At 45.0% G+C, this 21,294-nt stretch overlaps 2 protein-coding genes across 7 annotated transcripts in view; one reads left to right on the top strand and one right to left on the bottom strand.

Moving 5' to 3' along the window:
* Positions 1–3,930, bottom strand: part of fbxl17 (F-box and leucine-rich repeat protein 17) — a 1,396,933-nt gene extending 1,393,003 nt beyond the window's left edge. For both annotated transcript variants that reach the window (XM_070884143.1, XM_070884142.1), the window contains exon 1: positions 3,752–3,930. The gene's annotated coding sequence lies outside the window, so the exon portion shown is untranslated. The remainder of the gene's footprint in view (positions 1–3,751) is intronic.
* A 439-nt stretch (positions 3,931–4,369) lies between these two features.
* The window catches only part of fer (fer (fps/fes related) tyrosine kinase), a 450,038-nt gene continuing 433,113 nt past the window's right edge, over positions 4,370–21,294 (top strand). For all 5 annotated transcript variants that reach the window (XM_070884132.1, XM_070884127.1, XM_070884121.1 and 2 more), the window contains exon 1: positions 4,370–4,532. The gene's annotated coding sequence lies outside the window, so the exon portion shown is untranslated. The remainder of the gene's footprint in view (positions 4,533–21,294) is intronic.

Below are 21,294 nucleotides of genomic sequence, written 5' to 3'. Positions count from 1 at the left end.
ACCAATACCTTATATAGCTGTAGCAAGACTTCCCTGCTTTTATACTCCATCCCCTTCGCAATAAAGGCCAAGATACCATTGGCCTTCCTGATCACTTGCTGTATCTGCATACTATCCTTTTGTGTTTCATGCACAAGTGTCCCCAGGTCCCGCTGTACTGCAGCATTTTGCAATCTTTCTCCATTTAAATAATAACTTGCTCTTGGATTTTTTTCTGCCAAAGTACATGACCTCACACTTTTCAACATTATACTCCATCTGCCAATTTTTTGTCCACTCACTTAGCCTGTCTATGTCCTTTTGCAGATTTTTTGTGTCCTCCTCACACATTGCTTTTCCTCCCATCTTTGTAGCATCAGCAAACTTGGCTACGTTACACTTAGTCCCTTCTTCCAAGTCGTTAATATAGATTGCAAATAGTTGGGGTCCCAGCACTGATCCCTGTGGCACCCCACTAGTTACTGGTTGCCAACCAGAGAATGAACCATTTATCCCGACTCCCTGTTCTCTGTTAGTTAGCCAATTCTCTATCCATACTAATATATTACCCCCGTGAACTTTTATCGTGTGCAGTAACCTTTTATGTGGCACCTTGTCAAATGCCTTCTGGAAGTCCAAATGTAGCACATCCACTGGTTCCCCTTTATCCACCCTGTTCGTTACAACCTCAAAGAACTCCAGCAAATTTGTCAAACATGACTCCCCACTTCATAAATCCATGTTGACTCTATCTGACCGAATCTTGCTTTTCCAAATGTCCTGCTACTGCTTCTTTAATAATGGACTCCAAAATTTTCCCAACCACGGATGTTAGGCTAACTGGTCTATAGTTTCCTGCTTTTTGTCTGCCTCCTTTTTTAAATAGGGGCGTTACATTTGCAGTTTTCCAATCTGCTGGGACCTCCCCAGAATCCAGGGAATTTTGGTAAATTACAACCAATGCATCCACTATTCCTGCCGCTACTTCTCTTAAGACCCTAGGATGCAAGCCATCGGTTCCAGGGGATTTATCCACCTTTAGTCCCATTATCTTACTGAGTACCACCTCCTTAGTGATTGTGATTGTGTTAAGTTCCTCCCCTCCTATCGCTCCTTGACTATCCACTGTTGGAGTATGCTCCTGTTAAGCACCATGGGATGTTTTACGATGTTAAAAGCGCTGTATAAATGCCAGTTGTTGTTTTTAGCTTGTACAGTCCAAAGGGTTGTGGGAGATCTCAGAGTGGCCGCCGCCATTACCCGTGCCACGTGGCCGACATTGGCTCCGCCGCTGCTCCACCAGCTGCTTTCACCTTCGCAGTTTGGGCCGCTGGCCGAAAGGACTGCGAGGTCGTCGCCGAGGCTGGCTCTGAGCTGGCTGAAGGGACTCCGAAGGATCGTGAGAGGGAGGACAGAGTTCAAACCTGTTCTAAATCCTCTTATTATGTATTTATCCTCTTATTAGCATATTTCTAAATCTCCCTCAGCTGCACCAGGTTCGCGCTGCCTCCATTGTCAGGAAGACACTTATTTATAAATCTCCCTCAGCTACTCCACCATACCTAGTGCCTGCGAAGAGACACTCAGTCACTCAACCAGGAAACACCAGGACGGATTTGATGAGAATGATGACCAGGAGATCCAGGAGCTAATAAACTGCAAGCGCAGGGCATTTCTGAACTTAAAGCAACAACCCAACTCGGGAGCAGCAAAGCAGCTCTACAGACGGCTGAAGGCCAAGATCCAACAAAAAACCCACGATCTAAAGAATAGATGGTGGATGGAGAAAGCACAGGAGATTCAGCAGCTGGCCAACAGTCATGATGTGCGAGGATTCTTCACCGCAGTCAAGTCCACCTACGGCCCAAGCACCCTAGGCCCCACGCTACTGCTGGCCAATAGAGAGACACTCATCAAGGATACCAAGGCTGTCAGGACCCGCTGGAAGAAACACTTCGAAAAGCTCTTTAATCGAGACTCTATCTTTGACACGAGTGTCCTCGACTCCATCCGGCAGCATGCTACCCGCCAGCATCTCAGCAAAACCCCAGTCCTGCATGAGGTAGAAAAGGCCACCCATCAGCTCAAGAACAACAAGGCATTAGGAGCAGATGGAGTCTCCGCTGAGGCACTAAAGTATGGCAGTGAGGCACTTTTGGCTCGAATGCATGACCTCATCTCTCTCATCTGGAGATGTCAGAGATGCCATAATTGTGACCATCTTTAAAAAAGGGAACAATTCCGACTGTGGCAACTAAAAGGGAATCTCCCTGTTGTTGGCCACTGGGAAAGTCACCGCTAGAATCCTCCTCAACCGTCTTCTCCCTGTGGCTGAGGAGCTTCTCCCAGAGTCACAATGCAGATTCCATCCACTACAGGGTACAACGCCATGATCTTCACAGCGCGACAACTACGAGAAATGCAGTGAACAGCACCAACCCTTGTACATGGCCTTCTTTGACCTCACAAAAGGTCTTTGACACTGTTAACCGCAAGGGACTATGGAGCGTCCTCCTCTGCTTCAGCTGCTCCCAAAATGTTGTCACCATCCTCCGCCTGCTCCACGACGGCATACAAGTCGTGATCCTGTGCAACAGTTCCACCACAGACCCAATCCACGTCTGGACCGGGGTCAAGCAGGGCTGCGTCATTACGCCAACCCTCTTCTCGATCTTCCTCGCTGCAATGCTCCATCTCACGTTCAACAAGCTCCCCGCTGGAGTGGAACTGAACTATAGAACCAGTGGAAACCTGTTTAACCTTCGTCGCCTCCAGGCTAGATCCAAGAGCATCCCATTCTCTGTCGTCGAACTACAGTACGAGGCCGACGCTTGTGTCTGCGCACATTCAAAGGCTGAACTCCAAGCCATCGTCAACATCTTCACCGAGGCGTATGAAAGCATGGGCCTTACACTAAACATCCGTAAGACAAAGGTCCTCCACCAACCTGACCCCACCACACAGCATGGGCCTTACACTAAACATCCCTAGGTCATCAAAATCCACGGCGCGGCCTTGGACAACGTGGACCATTTTCCACACCTTGGGAGCTTACTATCAGAAAGGGCAGACATCGATGACGAGGTCCAACACTGCCTCCAATGCGCCAGCGCAGCTTTTGGTCACCTGAGGAGTGTGTTCGAGGATCAAGCCCTCAAATCTGGCACCAAGCTTATGGTCTACAGGACTGTAGTGATACTCGCCCTCCTGTATGGCTCAGAGACGTGGACCATATACAGCAGATACCTCAAATCGTTGGAGAAATACCACCAACAGTGTCTCTGCAAGATCCTGCAAATCCACTGGGAGGATAGATGCACCAATGTCAGTGTTCTCGATCAGGCCAACATCCCCAGCATCAAAGCACTGACCACACTCGAGCAGCTCCGTTGGGTGGGCCACATTGTCCACATGCCCGACACAAGACTCCCTAAGCAAGCGCTCTACTTGGAACTCTTATATGCAAGCGAGCCCCAGGTGGGGAGAGGAAATGTTTCAAGGGCACCCTCAAAGACTCCTTGATAAAATGCAACATCCCCACTGACACCTGGGAACCCCTGGCCAAAGACCGCCCTAAGTGGAGGAAGAGCATCCGGGAGGACGCTGAGCACCTCAAGTCTCGTCGCCGAAAACATGCAGAAAGCAAGTGCAGGCAGTGGAAGGAGCGTACGGCAACCAGACCCCCCACCCATTTCCTTCAACCACTGTCTGTCCCACCTGTGACAAAGACTGTAATTCCCGTATTGGACTGTACAGCCACCTGAGAACTCACTTTTGGAGTGGAAGCAAGTCTTCCTCGATTTCAAGGGACTGCCTATGATGATGATGATGATACAGTCCAAACATAAAGTGTTGAAGAATAAGAACTGGCATAAGTTTTGTGTACATTTTTGTTAAAGGCCTTTAATTGGGGCCCCACTCAGCAGCCTCCTGTCAAACATCATCGTCACTTCTCCATTTTGGTGGCAATTCACCCTCCACCAATCACAAAGCAGAGTGAAAACACGTGGCAGTGGAGCCCGAGACAGTTCCACTTGGTTCTGGCCGCGACCGCGCATGTGCAAACCACAACCCAAAGGCAGGGGAAAGCGCAGCCGTGCCATAGTTCGTAGGTTGCAGGGAGTGGCGCGCACACACAATATGCAGAGTCGATAGTTTTAGTATAATGCACTACTTTTTGCACGTTTTATTCTGCAAATACAACAGCTCACGAGATGCACTTGCGATAAGACTACCTAAAAGAGTTAGAAAAATATGAACCACTATTACAAATCAACGGAACCAAAGGCTATCGCGCACGCGCACGAACGTTCCCTGACAACCAGGCGCATGCTCAGTTTTGAGAGCAATTCCAGCTGGTACTTTCCCAGCAGGCTATGCGCGATCCCGAGCATGCGCGTGGTTTGGGAACGGTTGTCTTCGACGAGCGAGTGTGAAAAGTTAAAAAGTGCAGCGGTGGGAGGATTGATCAATGTTTCCGGCTCGGGGTCTAATTCGCGGTTACTCAGCATTCCCGGGGCGCGATTTCTCTACTTCATATGGTTACTGACGAGGTAGGCAAACCTTGTTCTGTGTGCAGAACGGCAGACTGATTAATCCGAGGGATCGCCCTCCCAGTCCCAGTCCCAGTCCTAGCCCCGGCGGGGCTACCCGGCGCACCTACAGCCAAAGAGCTCTCTCTCTCTCTCTCTCTCTTATCGTTGAAATGATCAGTAACCATACAGGGCTAACTCTCGTCTGTTTGCCCGACCCACTCTCTGTTTCGTATCCTATAATGTGCTGCAATACATCAGTTATTTGGCCTGACGGCGATTGACTGCTACTTGTTTATTTGCAGTCACAACCTGCAACTTCATGCCTGTCTTGTAACTTAAATATTTTCGATGAGATGCAGGTCTCGGTGCATCTGGTCTTGCATTTGAGCAGATGGTGGACGATTCACTTTGAAAAGCAGGGTAAAAAGTCAAAATAATGTGTATAGAATATGTTGAGAAACCCCGACTTGGTATTTGTTTGTCATACCTTGATTGTTTTGTTTTTAACAATACGAACTAAATAGTTAACGTAAAAATAACTTGTAAAGCCAATGTGTTGGAGTAACAGTGAATACTATTGTATCTTTGCCGCTTTTTTAAAAGTTTAATGTTTTAAAAATAAGATGCCATTTTTGCAGTGGAGCTGTTGAGAAAGTTGAATTGACTTCGTGTCCCCAATAGTAATAGTGTAGTGTGTTTAAGAATGGGTTGAGTATGTTTTATTCTGTAATAGGTACATATTAATGTGGAGAAATGTGTCGTAATTTAGAGTAAAACCATTACGACTTCCATCTCGCAAACAGAACATGGTACTGGACTGATGTCAATTGGTAGTCGGAGCTGGAACATATAAACGTGAAAGAAAACTTGCTAATGGAAAACACTATCTATATATTTTTATATATGTTCATATTTGTAATAGAAACGGCTTCTGTAAACTTGTTACATTGTACTTGCCAAATATTGTTGGCTGTTGTGCCTTGTTTTTCTGTTTACCAGCCCTTTTGGCCCAACCAATTTGCTATGTTTTTCTATTAAATTACTGTCTAAAATCGAAGGTTCTGTCTTTTCTGTCATTTTAAAATGGGTAGTGAATTAAATCTGCATGTCCTTATTCAGTTATTTTCTATTTGTACTTAATTACATATGCTGTTTTTATATTGCTTAAACTTTATCTACAATGACCAAAAATGTGGATTTATATGGCTTTTCTAACAAGTGCCAGGGAAAACCAGAGGTACAAGAGAAAAAATGGATGTTGTGCCAAAGGAATAAATACTTGAAGGGCTCACTAAAAGGTTGATTAAAGAGTTGACATGGTTGTTGACGATACAAAGATGGGAGGAAAAGCAATATGTGAGGAGGTGACACAAAATTTGCAAAAGGACATAGTGAGTGGGCACAAATTTGGTAGATGGAGTATAATGTTGGAAAGTGTGAGGAAAAATCAGAGAGCAAATTATTATTTAAATGGAGAAAGATTGCAAAGTGCTGCAGTACAGCGGGACCTGGGGGTACTTGTGCATGAAACACGAAAGGTTAGTATGCAGGTACAGCAAGTGATCAGGAAGGCTAATGGAATCTTGGCCTTTATTGCAAAGGGGATGGAGTATAAAAGCAGGGAAGTCTTGCTACAGTTGTACAGGGTATTGATGACGCCACGCCTGGAATACTGCGTGCAGTTTTGGTTTCCATATTTACGAAAGGATATAATTGCTTTGTAGGCAGTTCATAGAAAGTTCACTAGGTTGATTTCAGAGATGTGGGGTTGACTTTTGAGGAAAGGTTGAGTAGGTTGGGCCTCTACTCATTGGAATTCAGAAGAATGATAGGTGATCATATTGAAATGTATAAGATTATGAGGGGGCTTGACAAGGTGGATGCAGAGAGGATGTTTCCACTGATGGGGGAGACTGGAACTAGAGGGCATAATCTTGGAATAAGGGGTCGCCCATTTAAAACAGGAGAAATTTCTTCTCTGAGGGTTGTGAATCTGTGGCATTTTCTGCCTCGGAGAGCTGTGGAAGCTGGGACATTGAATAAATTTAAGACAGAAATAGACGGTTTCTGAAACGATAAGGGAATAAGGAGTTATGGAGAGTGGGAAGGAAAGTGGTCCTGAGCCTGATCGGATCAACTTAAATGGCAGAGCAGGCTTGAGGGGCTGTATGGCCTACTCCTCCTATTTCTTATGTTCTTGGGTAAACTCTTGTGGGACTCCAGAGGTAATGATTAGTAAAGCCATTTTTGGAGATGCTCTGGTGGGGTTGGTAAAAATGAAACTGAGGGCTGGCCAACTGAGGAGAGGTATTGGAAGAGGATGGTAACCATGTTGAAGGCTGTAGCGAGAATGAATATGGTGAGGTGTTAAATGCACCATGGTCACAGTCATGTGAATGTCATTTGATTTAGGGCTGCAGTTCCATGATGGGGCGTAAACCTGATGAAAGATGGGCACCGATTTTGGGGGGCAAGACGCTCAACGACTTTGGCGAGAAAAGGGAGTTTGGAGATGGGACAGCAGTTTCCAAGAACAGTGGGGTCGAGGGTGTTTTTTTTTGAAGGGGGTCTTACTCTGCTCTGCTAAAACTGCTCACTCTGATTTTTTCAGCCTCTTTTCTCCAGGACCCAATATCCTTCAAACAAAATCACTATGTTGTAAATACTCAGCAGATTAGGCAGCATCCGTGAAGAGAGAAACAGTTAATGTTTCAGGTTGATGCCCTTTCAACAGAACTGAAATGTTAACTCTGTTTCTCTCTCCACAGGTGCTGCCTGACCAGCATTTTGTTTCAGATTTCCAGCATCTGCAGTATTTTGCTTTTATTCTCCTTAACACCTTTTCTAAAAAAAAAAACTTCTCCTATGCCTCCTCTTATTTGACCCTGAACTGAGTTTCTGACCCCATATCCCATCTGTTGTAAAGACTATTCCCACCTTCGTAGCATTGCCGATCTGCTGCTGAAAACCTCATGCGTGCCTTTGTTACCTCAAGTCTCGACTGGCTGGCCCACTGTCCGTAAGTTTCAGCTCATCCAAAACTCTGCTGTTACAATCCTATTCCACACCAAGTCCCGCTCTCCCATCATTCCTGTCCTTGTTGATCTGTCTTGGCTCCTGGTCCGCCAGTTTAAAATGCTCGCCCTCGTGTTTACATCACTTCATGGTCTTGCTGCTCCCTATCACTGTAACCAACAACCCCCTCCACCAAACTCTCCATTTCTGTAACTCTAGCCTCTTAATACATTCCCTCCTCTGTTTGCTCACCATTGGTAGTGAAGTCTTTAGCTGCCTCAACCTCATTCGAATTCCTACTGCAAATCCCATGGGCTCTCCATCCTGCTGTTTTTCTTTAAGGCCCTCCTTAAAATCAATCCCTTTGACCAAACTTTTGGTTACCACTGTGCATATCTCTTTGACATGGCATCCATTTATTTGTCATAGAAACATAGAAAATAGGTGCAGGAGTAGGCCCTTTGAGCCTGCACCACCATTCAATAAGATCATGGCTGATCATTCCCTCTGCTGCTTTCTCGCCATACCCCTTGATCTCCTTAGCCGTAAGGGCCATATCTAACTCCCTCTTGAATGTGTGGTTTGTTCTGTCAGGACAGCGCGCAGTTTTATTTGGAGCTGGTGTACTTGGTCACTGCCTTTGTCCCTTCTGACACGGCGTGCTTGGCCAGCTCCCCGGGCAGCAGCAGGCACACTGCGGTCTGGATCTCCCGGGAGCTGATGGTGGACCGCTTGTTGTAATGGACTAGGCGGGAAGCCTCACCCACGATGCACTCGCAAATATTGTTCACAAACGAGTTCCTGATGCCCATGGCCTTGGAGGAGATGCCGGTGTCAGGGTGAACCTGCTTTATCACTTTGTAAATGTAGATTGTACAAATCAGTCAAGCTCCTTGAGATGTTTTTTTGTGTTAAGCTGCAAGTTGTTGTCTGTGAGTTGGAGTCGTTACAAGAATTTAATGCATAACTAAGTGCAGTCATGAGGGAATGTTGCATTGTTGAAGATGCTGTTCAACTGAGATGTTCAATCCAGGTCCGAGCTGCACATTCTGCTCGTTCAGATCCCATGGGACCATTTGAGGAGTGGAATGTTTTTCGGATGTCTTGGTAAACAGTCGTTCCTCAATCAACACCATTAAATGCAGATTAATGGGTTGTTTATCTTGTTTTTTCAGATATTGTGTGCCTCCTTTGGTTACATTAAATTTCCTTTCACTTCAAAGTAATGAATTGTATGTGAGCTACTTTGAGACATTAAATGTAATAAGATACTATATAAATGCAAATCTTGTTTTAGCAATTTGTTTGTTCTGAAGTGAGGACTATTTAATTTAGGTCAGGAAATAAGCAACATTACTTTTTGATAGTTTTGAAAGTGGATTCAGCATAACCTGTGCACTTTGATATGTGGATGGGGGAGGAGATAAATGTCTGAATCAACGTTCCTCGTGTTTCAGCCTCTTGGTTTTGTCAATCATCAGTTTATCATTTTGGATGTTGATTTTAAATTAGCACTTATTTTTTTTAAAAGATGAAATTTAACAAAATATAAAAATTATATTAAATGTTTTTGGCGGATAATTGAGGAAAAGAGGCACAAAGCTTGAAATGTTTTCAGCATGAATGCCATGAATTGATGACCAATAGATCAATAAGCTACAATTCCGAATTCTATTTCTTATTTCCACCCCCCTCACCCCGGGACTCTTTTTTTTTTTAAAATAATTTCTTTTTAACCATATTGCAGCGTAAATGGTTTGATTTTTTTCCTTTTTAAGTTGGAGTAGATGGGAAAGAGGAATAATGTATTTTTTATAGAAAAAAGAGCAAGATAATAAAAATGAAGTGTGGTTGTGGTGCTTGTTTTATGTTGGAACCAGAATTGATGTGTGACTTGCCCATCCAAATTAAAAGCTAAATGTAATTTCGATCACTATTTACCTGACATGGTACAACAATGAGGTCCCCAAGGATTTGAATGATCTATCCTACTTGTGACATTGGTCTTGCATCCGTTAACTTTGCTTCTTAATTTTCCAGGTTAGTCAGCACATCATATCAACCTATGGCACCTCACCTTGCAAGTTGTTGTTATAAGTGACTATGAATATTCTGCAAATCGAGAGCAGCAGACAATATTGAACTTGATTAGATTTACATGTGGCAATTTTTAGATTAAAACAAATATTTATAATGTCCTGTCCTGTCTGACTAATCTAGTTGAATTTTTTGACTATAGACGGATAGAGTGTTGCATGTTGTGTATACGGACTTGTAGAACGGTTAAGGTTCTGCACGAGGTTATTAGTAAAAATGAGAGCGCATGGAATTGGAGGTAACCTTGTGGCATGGGTCTTTAATTGGGAGGGAGGAGTGTAGGAATAAAAGGCATTTACTCGGATTGGCGGAATGTGACAAGTGGTGTTCGCTTGGTCTCTGTACTGCAGCCTTGGCTTTTAACCATGTACGTTAATGACTTGGATGAAGGACCATATACAGTCGACACCTCAAAGTGCTTGAGCGGTACCACCAGCACTGCCTCCGCAAGATCCTACAAATCCACTGGGAGGATAGACGCACGAACATCAGTGTTCTCGATCAGGCCAACATCCCCAGCATTGAAGCACTGACCACACTTGACCACACTTGGGTGGGCCACATCGTCCGCATGCCTGACACGAGACTCCCAAAGCAAGCGCTCTGCTCAGAACTCCGACATGGCAAGAGAGCCCCAGGTGGGCAGAGGAAACATATCAAGGACACCCTCAAAGCCTCCTTGATAAAGTGCAACATCCCCACTGGCACCTGGGAATCCCTGGCCCAAGACTGCCCTAAGTGGAGGAAGAGCATCCAGGGATGGAGGGGGTGCTGAGCACCTCGAGTCTTGTCGCTGAGAGCATTCACAAACCCAATGCCAACAGCGGAAGGAGCGTGCGGAAAACCAGACTATACATCCACCCTTTCCTTCGACCTGCGACAGAGACAGTAATTCCCGTATTGGATACCTGCAACTCACTTTGAGTGGAAGCAAGTCTTGATTTCGAGGGACTGCGTATGATGATGATTGATTAATGATTGATGATTGATTGGAAAGTTGTATATCCAAGTTTGTAGATGACGGCAAGTTTGGAGGTACAATAAGTTGTATGGATGGGAGCAGGAAGTGAAAAAGTGTCATTGAAAGATTAAGTGAGTGGGCTAAACTATAGCAGATGGAGTTCAAATTGGTGAAGTGAGGCGTCATCCACTTCGGATCTGAGAAAGACCAATCAAAATATTTTCTTCATCGTGAGAGTGTCGAAACTATGGAGGAGCAAAGGGATTTGGGTGTCCAGGTGCATGCATTCACCTAAAAGCTCGTGCACAGGTTCAAAAAGTAATCAAAACAGCTGATGGAATGTTGACATTCATCTTGAGCAGAATATAAAAGTGAGCTTTGATCAGACATTATTGGGAGTACTGTTAGTTTTTGGCACTGAACTTCAGGAAAGATAAGGGGCACATCGTAGATTCACCAGAATGAGATCCATTAAATTATGAGGACAGGTTGAATAAATTTGATTTGTATTCCCTTGAGTTTAGAAGGTTGACTGATCTAATCGAGGTCTTGAAAATTAAGTAGTGATTCAATTGGATCGATAGATTATTTCCTCTGGTGGGGGAATCCAGAACAAGGGGGTACAATCTTAAAATTAGAGCTAGACCTTTCAGGAACTAAATCAGGAAGCAGTTTTTCATACAAAGGAAGTGGATAGTGAAAATCTGTAACTTGTTCCCCAAAAGGCTACTAAAATTTTCAAGACTGAGATCACTAGATTTTGGCAGGAAAGGATGGTAAATGGAGTTGAGGTACAGATCAGCCATGATTTAACTAAATAGTGGAATAGCCTCGAGGGGCTGTTTACGTTATTGGAGCAGCAGGTGCTGGAGTGTTGCGTCTGCGTGACAGATTACGGAATTTGAGCTTTTTCACCCAGTGGTGTGTTGGAATTCCACTCAATATTTTCATCTTTGCTCTTTTCAATTTAGTTAAATGGCCAGATATAAAGAAACTGACGACAAACTGGTTATCTCAGTCAAACTGGCTTTCATAGCTTCTGGTACCTAGAATATTATCAACATGTTATTGTATCGAGTCGCAGCATATTTATTCAGTTATGTAACAAGCTTTGATAGTAATTCAATAGCAATTTACATTTATATAGCACCATTAACATAGAACTGTTCTAAGGTGCTTCAGAGAAAAATAAAAGGCAGGATAGCAAAACTTTGGGGTTCAGAAATGACAGAAAACCGATGCTGAGCCAGGAAGGGAAAGATTAGGAGGGTGATCAAAAGCTTAGTGTAAGGGATGGATCTTTGGGTTTCTAAAAGTGGGAAGACTGATGGAGAGCTTTTGGAAGAAAGCTCTTTACAGATGGACCGAGGTTGCTTGTGGAGATTTCAGAGATAGGATGAGATAGTCATGGGTGGATCTATAGATGAGAATGAGGATTTTGAAATTAATTGAGAATTGGGAGCAGATGTAGATCAGGTGTGATTGGTCAGCAGGACTTGGTGTGGGGTAGGATAATTACATAGAATGTACAGCACAGAACCAGATCATTTGGCCAAAACTTGTCCATGCTGACGTTTATGCTCCACTTGAATCTCCTCCCATTCTTCCTCATCTAACTTAATCAGCATAACCCTCTACATACTCTTATCCAGCTTCCCCTTAAATGCATCTACATACTATTTGCCTCAATCACCCCCTGTGGTAGTGAGTTCCACATTCTTGCCACTCTCTGGGTAAAGAAGTTTCTTCTGAACTCCCTATGTATTTCTTGGTGACTGTCTTGTATTGATGGCCTCCAGTTCTGCTCTTCCCCACAAGTGGAAACATTCTGTGTCTACTCTATCAAAACCTTTCATAATTTTAAAGACCTCTATTAGGTCATCCCTCAGCCTTCACTTTTCAAGAGAAAAGAGACCCAGCCAGTTCATCCTTTCCTGCTGGCCAAAACCTCGCATTTCTGATATCATCCTTACAACTTGTGTTTGCACCCTCTCCAGTGCCTCTACATACTTTTAATAACATGGTGACCAGAACTATGCACAGTACTCCCAAGTGTTTAATCAAGGTTCGATAGAAGTTTAGCATAACTTCCCTACTTTTCAATTCTGTCCCTTGAGAAATAAACCCAAGTGCTTGGTTTGCTTTTGTAATGGCCTTATTGACCTGCATCGCAACTTTGTGATTTGTGTATTTGTACTCCGATCCCTTTGTTCCTCTATCCCATTTAGATTCTTATTTTCCCAAGTAATGAGACCTCATTTTTCTTACCAAAATCTAATACCTCACACTTATCTCTGTTGAAAATACATTTGCCACTTACATGTCGATTTTGCAAGTTTACTAATGTCTTGTAATTTGTTGCAGCCCTCCTCTTTGTTGACTGTCCCTCATGATTTGGTGTTTGCAAATTTAGAAATTGTTTTTGATTCCAAAATCTAAATTGTTATTACAAATTGTGACGTGATCCTTGTGGGAACCCACATCTTGCCTTCTGCCACTCTGAATAGATACCCTTTACCCCGACTCGTTGCTTTGTTTTTCAGTCAGCTAGCTATCCATTCTGCTATTTGTCCCCTGACTCCACATGCTCGGACCATATTCATTAATCTATTATGTGGCTTTTTGGAAATTTAGTAATATTCCATCTACTTGTCCACTCTCCATTACTTAAGAGAATTTTGGACAGATTTGAGTTTTGTGGAAGATGGGAGTCAGGGTAGGATGAAGACGTGTAAAAGCATTTCAGAGGCAGGCAATGTTTCCGAGATGGAAATCAGCAATGTTGGTGATGCTCAGGTTTTGTGGGGCTTGGAAGCAGAGCTGGGTAAAGTCGCAATCTGAGTAGATCGCAAACCGCGTTGAAGCTGAGAATTTGATGATACAGGTGCAGTGTCCCGAATCTGAAAACCAAAATTGTCTAAAAACTGGACATTTTACGCATAGCTGATGGAGTCATCCGGAATTATTGTCTGAAAAGCAGACATTTTTGAGGCAAAACCCAGCATGGATTCGGTCGTGCATTCCAGATTTCAGACTATTGAATTTCTTGTAAGAAATTCGGAAAAACCCCCAAACCAGCACGGATTTGGTCCTGAGGATTCCAGATTTTGGACGTTGTACCTGTAGTCGGAATTGGGTGGAGAGGAGAAAGGCAGTTTCTCATGTCAAACTTAAGGAGTGGAGCCACAGAACCCGAGGATTCTAAGTTAAGGATCTAATATTTAGGTTGTTTGTAGTTAGTATCTGTGATTCTTGTTGAACTTGAGTAAATAATTTACGGTTGGCTAGTTTTCTTTGTGCAGTTTAGACCTAGTTATCAGCAATTATGTAAATCACCTTGTGTCTAAGGAATTTATTTCAACTTTCTAATTAGAATGGAGGGACAGCTGTGACCTGCGCCATGTGGGAACTTGAGGATGCTTCATAGATCCCGGAGGCCCATGTTTGCAGGAAGTGCCTCCAGCTGCTCGAACGCGCGCTGAGGGTTTCTGAGCTTCAGGGGCAGCTAGATCCACTGCAGCATATCATCATCATAGGCACTCCCTCGGAATCGAGGAAGACTTGCTTCCAATCTTAGCATGAGTTCTTTGGTGGCTGTACAGTCCAATATGAGAACCACAGTCTCTGTCACAGGTGGGACAAATAGTCGTTGAGGGAAGGGGTGGGTGGGACTGGTTTGCCGCACGCCCTTTCCGCTGCCTGCGCTTGATTTCTGCAAGCTCTCGGTGACGAGACTTGAAGAGCTCAGCGCCCTCCCAGATGCACTTCCTCCACTTAGGGCAGTCTTTGGCCAAGGACTTCCAGGTGTCAGTGGGGATGTCACACTTTCAAGGAGGCTTTGCGGGTGTCCTTGTAATGTTGCCGCTGTCTACCTTTGGCTCGTTTGCCGTGAAGGAGTTCCGAGTAGAGCGCTTGCTTTGGGAGTCTCGTGTCTGGCATGTGGACGATGTGGCCTGCCCAGTGGAGCTGATCAAGTGTGGTCAGTGCTTCGATGCTGGGGTAGATGGCCTGGTTAGGACACTAACTTGGTGCGTCTGTCCTCCCAGGGGATTTGCAGGATCTTGCGGAGACATTGGTGGTATTTCTCCAGCGACTTGAGGTGCCTGTTGTACATGGTCCATGTTTCTGAGCCATACAGAAGGGTTGGTATTACTACAGCTCTGTAGGCCGTGAGCTTGGTGACAGTTTTGAGGGCCTGGTCTTCAAACACCCTTTTCCTTAGATGGCCGAAGGCTGCACTGGGGCACTGGAGGCGGTGTTGGATCTCGTCGTCAATGCCTGCTCTTGTTGAAAGTAGGCTCCCGAGATAAGGGAAGTGGTCCACGTTGGCCAGGGCCGCAGAGTATACGGGTGGGTGAATGAGTCCTGAATCACAGGTTCCAAGAGGTTGTTACCCCACAGCAAGATAAAGTTCAGAATAGCAAGTGGGTGGCCATTCAGAAGGGTAGGAAGACCGCAGACAGTGCTGGAATCCTTGGCGAGTGTGACACACTCAAACCGATATTGAGCATTGAATACCAGTGAGGGTGACACATGTCAAAGGAGTGCAGTCCTGAGCCTGGCACCATGAGGCAAAGGACTGCACCGGGGGCTATATCAAAGTGTAAGACTGCAGTAGTATTTGGGGATTTGGTAGTTGGGGGGACAGACAGTCGGGCAGTTCTACCATCGTTGCTGTGAGACCCATGTTGCCTCCCTGGTGCCAGTGTAAGGGACATCTAGGAGAGGGTGCAGAACATTCTGCAGGGAGAAGGGGAAGAGCCAGACATTGTGGTCCATGTTGGAACCAACGACATGGGAAGGAAGTGGGTTTGAGGTCCTTCAGTCAGAGTTTAAGGAGCTAGAGAGGAAGTTTAAAAAGCAGGACCTCAATGGCAGTAATAAGAACCCAAGAAATAGGAGCAGAAGTAGGCCATACGGCCCCTCGAGCTTGCTCCGCCATTTAATATCATGGCTGATCCAATCATGGGCTCAGGTCCACTTCCCTGCCCATTCCCCATAATCCCTTAATCCCTTATCAGTTAAGAAACTGTCTATCTGAAATGTATTCACTGTCCCAGCTTCCACAGCTCTCCGAGGCAGCGAATTCCACAGATTTACAATCCTCTGAGAGAAGCAATTACTCCTCATCTGTTTTTAAATGGGCGGCCCCTATTCTAAGATTATGCCCTCTAGTTCTAGTCTCTCCCATCAGTGGAAACATCCTCTCTGCATCCACCTTGTCAAGATCCCTCATAATCTTATACGTTTCGATAAGATCACCTCTCATTCTTCTGAATTCCAATGGGTAGAGGCCCTACCTCCTCATAACCTTTCCTCATAAGTCAACCCCCTCATCTCCGGAATCAACCTAGTGAACCTTCTCTGAACTGCCTCAAAAGCAAGTATATCCTTTCATAAATATGGAAACCAAAACTGCACGCAGCATTCCAAGTGTGGCCTCATCAATACCCTGTGTAACTGTAGCAAGACTTCCCTGCTTTTATACTCCATCCCCTTTGTAATAAAGGCCAAGATTCCATTGGCCTTCCTGATCACCTTGCTGTACCTGCACACCACCTTTTGTGTTTCATGCACAAGTACCCTGAGGTCCTGCTGTACTGCAGCACTTTGCAATTTTTCTCCATTTAAATAATTTTTTTGGGATTTTTTTCTGCCAAAGTGCATGACCTCACATTTTCCAACATTATAATCCATCTGTCAAATGTTTGCCCACTCACTTGGCCTATGTCCTTTTGCAGTTTTTTTTTGTCGTCCTCGCACTGCTTTTCCTCCCATCTTTGTATTGTCAGTAAACTTGGCTACGTTTCACTCGGTCCCTTCAAGTCATTAATATAGATTGTAAATAGTTGGGGTCCCAACACTGATCCCTGCAGCACCCCACTAGTTATTGATTGCCAACCAGAGAATGAACCATTTATCCTGACTCTGTTTTCTGTTAGTTGGCCAATCTTCTATCCATGCTAATATATTACCCCCAACCCTGTGTACTTTTATCTTGTGCAATAACCTTTTATGTGGCACCTTGTCAAATGCCTTCTGGAAGTCCAAATATATCGCATCCACTGGTTGCCCTTTATCCACCCTGTTCGTTACATCCTCAAAGATCTCCAGCAAATTTGTCAAACATGACTTCCCCTTCATAAATCCATGCTGACTCTGCCGGACTGAATTATGCTTTTCCAAATGTCCTGCTACTGCTTCTTTAATAATGGACTCCATTTTCCCAACCACAGATGTTAGGCTAACTGGTCTATAGTTTCCTGCTTTTTGTCTGCCTCCTTTTTTAAATAGGGGTTTTACATTTGCAGTTTTCCAATCTGCTGGGACCTCTCCAGAATCCAGGGAATTTTGGTAAATTACAACCAATGCATCCAGAATCCCTGCCACTACTTCTCTTAAGACCCTAGGATGCAAGCCATCAGGTCCAGGGGATTTATCTGCCTTTAATCTCATTAACTTACTGAGTACTACCTTCTTAGTGATTGTGATTGTCTTAAGTTCCTCCCGCCATAGCCCCTTGACTATCCACTGTTAGTGTCGTCTATCGTAAAGACTGATACAAAATATTCAGAGTTTCTGCTATCTCCATGTTCCCCATTGCTAATTCCCTGATCTCGTCCTCTAAGGGACTAACGTTTACTTTAGCCACACTTTTTTGTTTTTTTATACACCTATAGACACTTGCTATCTGTTCTCATATTTTGTGCTAGTTTTACTTTTGTTGAGAAATTTCCCTTTCTCCCTAGTGGATCCACTGAAATAATGGATCCACACTATCAATGTATGCCAGACATGGGTTCGAAACGATTTTATTCTGCCATGCAGGGGAAGGTCTGTTCTTAGTCGCCCAAGACCGAATCTTCAAAAATCCAAAGGTCTCATCGGCCTTTATACAGATTTTAGTGGGCCGGCCTATGATGAGTGTTTTGAAGTGACAGTGATCGAGATCGCTACCTGTGACAATAACAGATATCTCTACAAACTTTGAAATGACAATTTAACTGCCACAAATAACAGATCTAAGGCAGAGACAAATAATGGAATTTGTTACTGCGTCTGGTTCAAAGAGAACATTCAATTCACAAAGCACCGAAACATTTGTTAACATGAAAGACGGGAATTGAGTTCAGTTAAACATTGGTTTAACCCTTAACAGACTGCCTGCTGTCTGAGCCGATCCCTTCATCTTCCTGAGCATTTGGCACCCCTCTTGGCTTCTTTGAATGTGTTATCTCTGCCTCTCGGAATGTGTTTGTTTCTACAGGGTTGACTTTATGGGCTTTCTCCACATTCTTTAAAAGTTAAACACATAGATTTTGAAGAAATGCATATAACAGTCTAAGATTCATTTTCCTGTCATTTTTTTTACATACAATCTGTCGATAATTCCTTAACCTACACTTTCATAGTCTATCTTCCCTTTATCATTTTTTTTAAGTCATTCTTTGCTGGCTTTTAAAAGCTTCCCAATCTTCTGTCCTCCCACTAGCTTTGGCCACTTTGTATGCCCTTGTTTTTAATTGGATACCGTCCTTTATTTCTTTAGTTAGCCACGGGTGGCTATCTTTTCTTTTACACCCTTTTCTCCTCACTGGAATATATTTTTCTTGAGTTGTGAAATATCTCCTTAAATGTTTGCCAATGTTCATCAACCATCCTACACTTTAATCTATTTTCCCAGTCCACTTTGTTATGTATCCTACATGGCTACTGTTGATAGCACAAGGTGTGCCACCAGAGGGCACAGCACTGGGAGACTTGTAGGTTACCTGTACAGGTGTGCCTGGCCTAGTATAAAAGGCAGGTCACCAGGTGTGACCCTTACTCTGGAGTTAACTAATAAAGGACTAAGGTCATACAGTTCAAGTACAACACTTTGCCTTGTGAAGTCATTATTACAGCATCTAAGGACACAACAATTGGCGACGAGATTACAAACTTTCACGCGAAAATGGCTACCCCTGGTACGTTGCAGCAGTTCGCCGATGGTGGTGATTGGGAAGCCTTTGCGGAGAGGCTCGAACATTTCTTCACAGCAAACGACATGGTAGGAGATGACCCGGCCACACTGGCTGATCAGCGCAGAGCTATCTTGCTAACCAGTTGTGGGCCCACTGTCTATGGCCCCGTCAGGGACTTGCTGGCACCAGCGAAGACAACGAACAAGACATACAAGGAGCTCGTAATCGTGACCCATGAGCAACTCTAGCCCAAGGACAGCATCCTCACAGCCAGACACCGGTTCTACACCCACCGACAGCCAGGAAATCGCGAAATATGCTGCAGACCTCAGGAGGCTGGCGGCACCGTGCGAGTTTGGCAACCACTTCAACGAAGTGTTGCGGGACCTTTTTGTCATTGGAATTGGTCATGAGGGCCGCCTTCATAAGCTACTGTCGGCGGATACCACAATCACACTGCAGAAGGCCATCTTCGTAAGCCAGGCCTTCATGACCTCGACCTGCAGCTCGAGGCAGATGACTCAAACCCGGCAGGTTCTCTGCACAAAGTGGCGCCGTTTCGAGGTTGGACTGTCGAGCGTGAACCCTCTCGGGGAAGAGGGAAGAGGCCCCCACCTCCGAGTCCGCCGATGAGCTAATTGAGTAGCTCCATGCTGGCGTTGTGGAGCGAATCACAGGCTCACCAGTGACGCTTTAAAGACTATGTGTGCAAGAGCTGCAGCACAAAGGGCCACCTCCAGTGAATGTGTAAGAGAAATATGACTCACTGTCAATGAAGAGTCTGCAGAAGGCCATGAATCCAGCGTGGATTATGAAACGATAGGCAGAGAGGCAGCTCAGCCCCACGATGAGGTATATAGCATGTTTACCTGCACCACTGAATGTTCCCCGCTGAAGATGGAAGTCAAAATAATTGGCGTTCCAGTCTTCATGGAAGTGGATATGGGGGCAAGCCAGGCAGTAATGAATCAAGAAGCCTTTGTCCCATAGCCTCTCAATCAAGCTGAATGACCCAAGTTGGTCCCGGTTCAGGCAAAGCTGCGCACCTACACTGATGAAATTATCCCAGTCGTTGGAGTACCTTTACATTCGCACTACCATGATGGCGTGGTGCCCAAGTTACCTATGTGGATTGTTGCAGGTGATGGACGAACACTGCTCAGCAGAAGGTGGATGGAGAAGATCCATTGGAAGTGGGAAGACTTCCCTCCAGCGATCGACGTCCTCCACGTTCGGAAGCACAGAAAGCCCTCACTTGAGGGTGGACCCGGCATCAGAGCAGACCAGCACAGCACTCGGCACAGACAGCTCGGCACGACTGCGTGGAAATGTTCCCAGCTGAGACGACCCGAACACGTCTTCCAGGCTCCAGTGGCAGACGTGGATTGAGAACTGGTTGGCAGACAGGAAGCAGAGAGTCGTGATAGTGATCCTTTTCAGAATGGCAGGCAGTGACTAGTGGGGTGCAGCAGGGCTCAGTGCTGGGACCCCAGCTATTTACAATATACATTAACGATTTAGATGAAGGAGTTGAGAGTAATATCTCCAAGTCTGCAGATGACACTAAGCTGGGTGGCAGTGTGAGCTGTGAGGAGGATGCTAAGAGGCTGCAGGGTGACTTGGACAGGTTCGGTGAGTGGACAAATGCATGGCAGATGCAGTATAATGTGGATAAATGTGAGGTTATCCACTTTGGGAGCAAAAACACGAAGGCAGAATATTATCTGAATGGTGGCAGATTAGGAAATGGGTGTCATGGTACATCAGTCATTGAAGGTTGGCATGCAGATGCAGCAGGCGGTGAAGGCAAATGGCATGTTGGCCTTCATAGCGAGGGAATTTGAGTATTGGAGCAGGGAGGTCTTACTGCAGCTGTACAAGGCCTTAGTGAGGCCTCACTTGGAATATTGTGTTCAGTTTTGATGATCTAATCTGAGGAAGGATGTTCTTACTATTGAGGGAGTGCAGCAAAGGTTCACCAGACTGATTCCCGGGATGGCAGGACTGACCTATGAGGAGAGACTGGATCGACTGGGCCTGTATTCGCTGGAGTTTAGAAGAATGAGGGGATCTCATAGGGACATATAAAATTCTGACTGGATTGGACAGATTAGATGCAGGAAGAATGTTCCTGATGTTGGGGAAGTCCAGAACAAGGGGTCACAGTCTAAGGATAAGGCCATTTAGAACCGAGATGAGGAGAAACTTCAGAGTTGTTCACCTGTGGATTTATTTTCCACAAAGAGTTATTGATGCCAGTTCGTTAGATATATTCAAGAAGGAGTTAGATATGGCCCTTGTGGTTAAAGGGATCAAGGGGTATGGAGAGAAAACTGGAAAGGGGTACTAAGGTGAATGATCAGCCATGCTCTTATTGAATGGTGGTGTGGGCTCGAAGGGCCGAATGACTTATTTCGGCACTTATTTTCTATGTTTCTATGTAACCCGGGGAGAAGAGGATCATCGCAGTCGACATAGTGGAGGGAGGAAAGATGGCGCCCAAACAACGAAGTGAGGTGCTGAAGAAAAAAATGGCCACGGCCAGATCACGAGTTGCAGCGATGATGGAGCAACACGTGGCACCAGTCGGAGAAGAGGATTGGGGTAAAGCAAGTAAGGCTCTCTTAAAGGAGGCCTGCAACCCACTACAATTAAAAGGACAGTTCCACACACTCAAGCAATGTAATAGCAACTGTCAATTGGAGACAAAATGTGTAACTGACGATCAGAGTTGTGTACATGC

This window comes from Pristiophorus japonicus, chromosome 1 (genome assembly GCF_044704955.1).
Source record: "Pristiophorus japonicus isolate sPriJap1 chromosome 1, sPriJap1.hap1, whole genome shotgun sequence".
Taxonomy (NCBI): Eukaryota; Metazoa; Chordata; class Chondrichthyes; family Pristiophoridae; genus Pristiophorus; species Pristiophorus japonicus.
The sequence above is the reverse complement of the archived record's forward strand: the minus strand, read 5'-3'. Positions and strand labels throughout refer to the sequence as shown.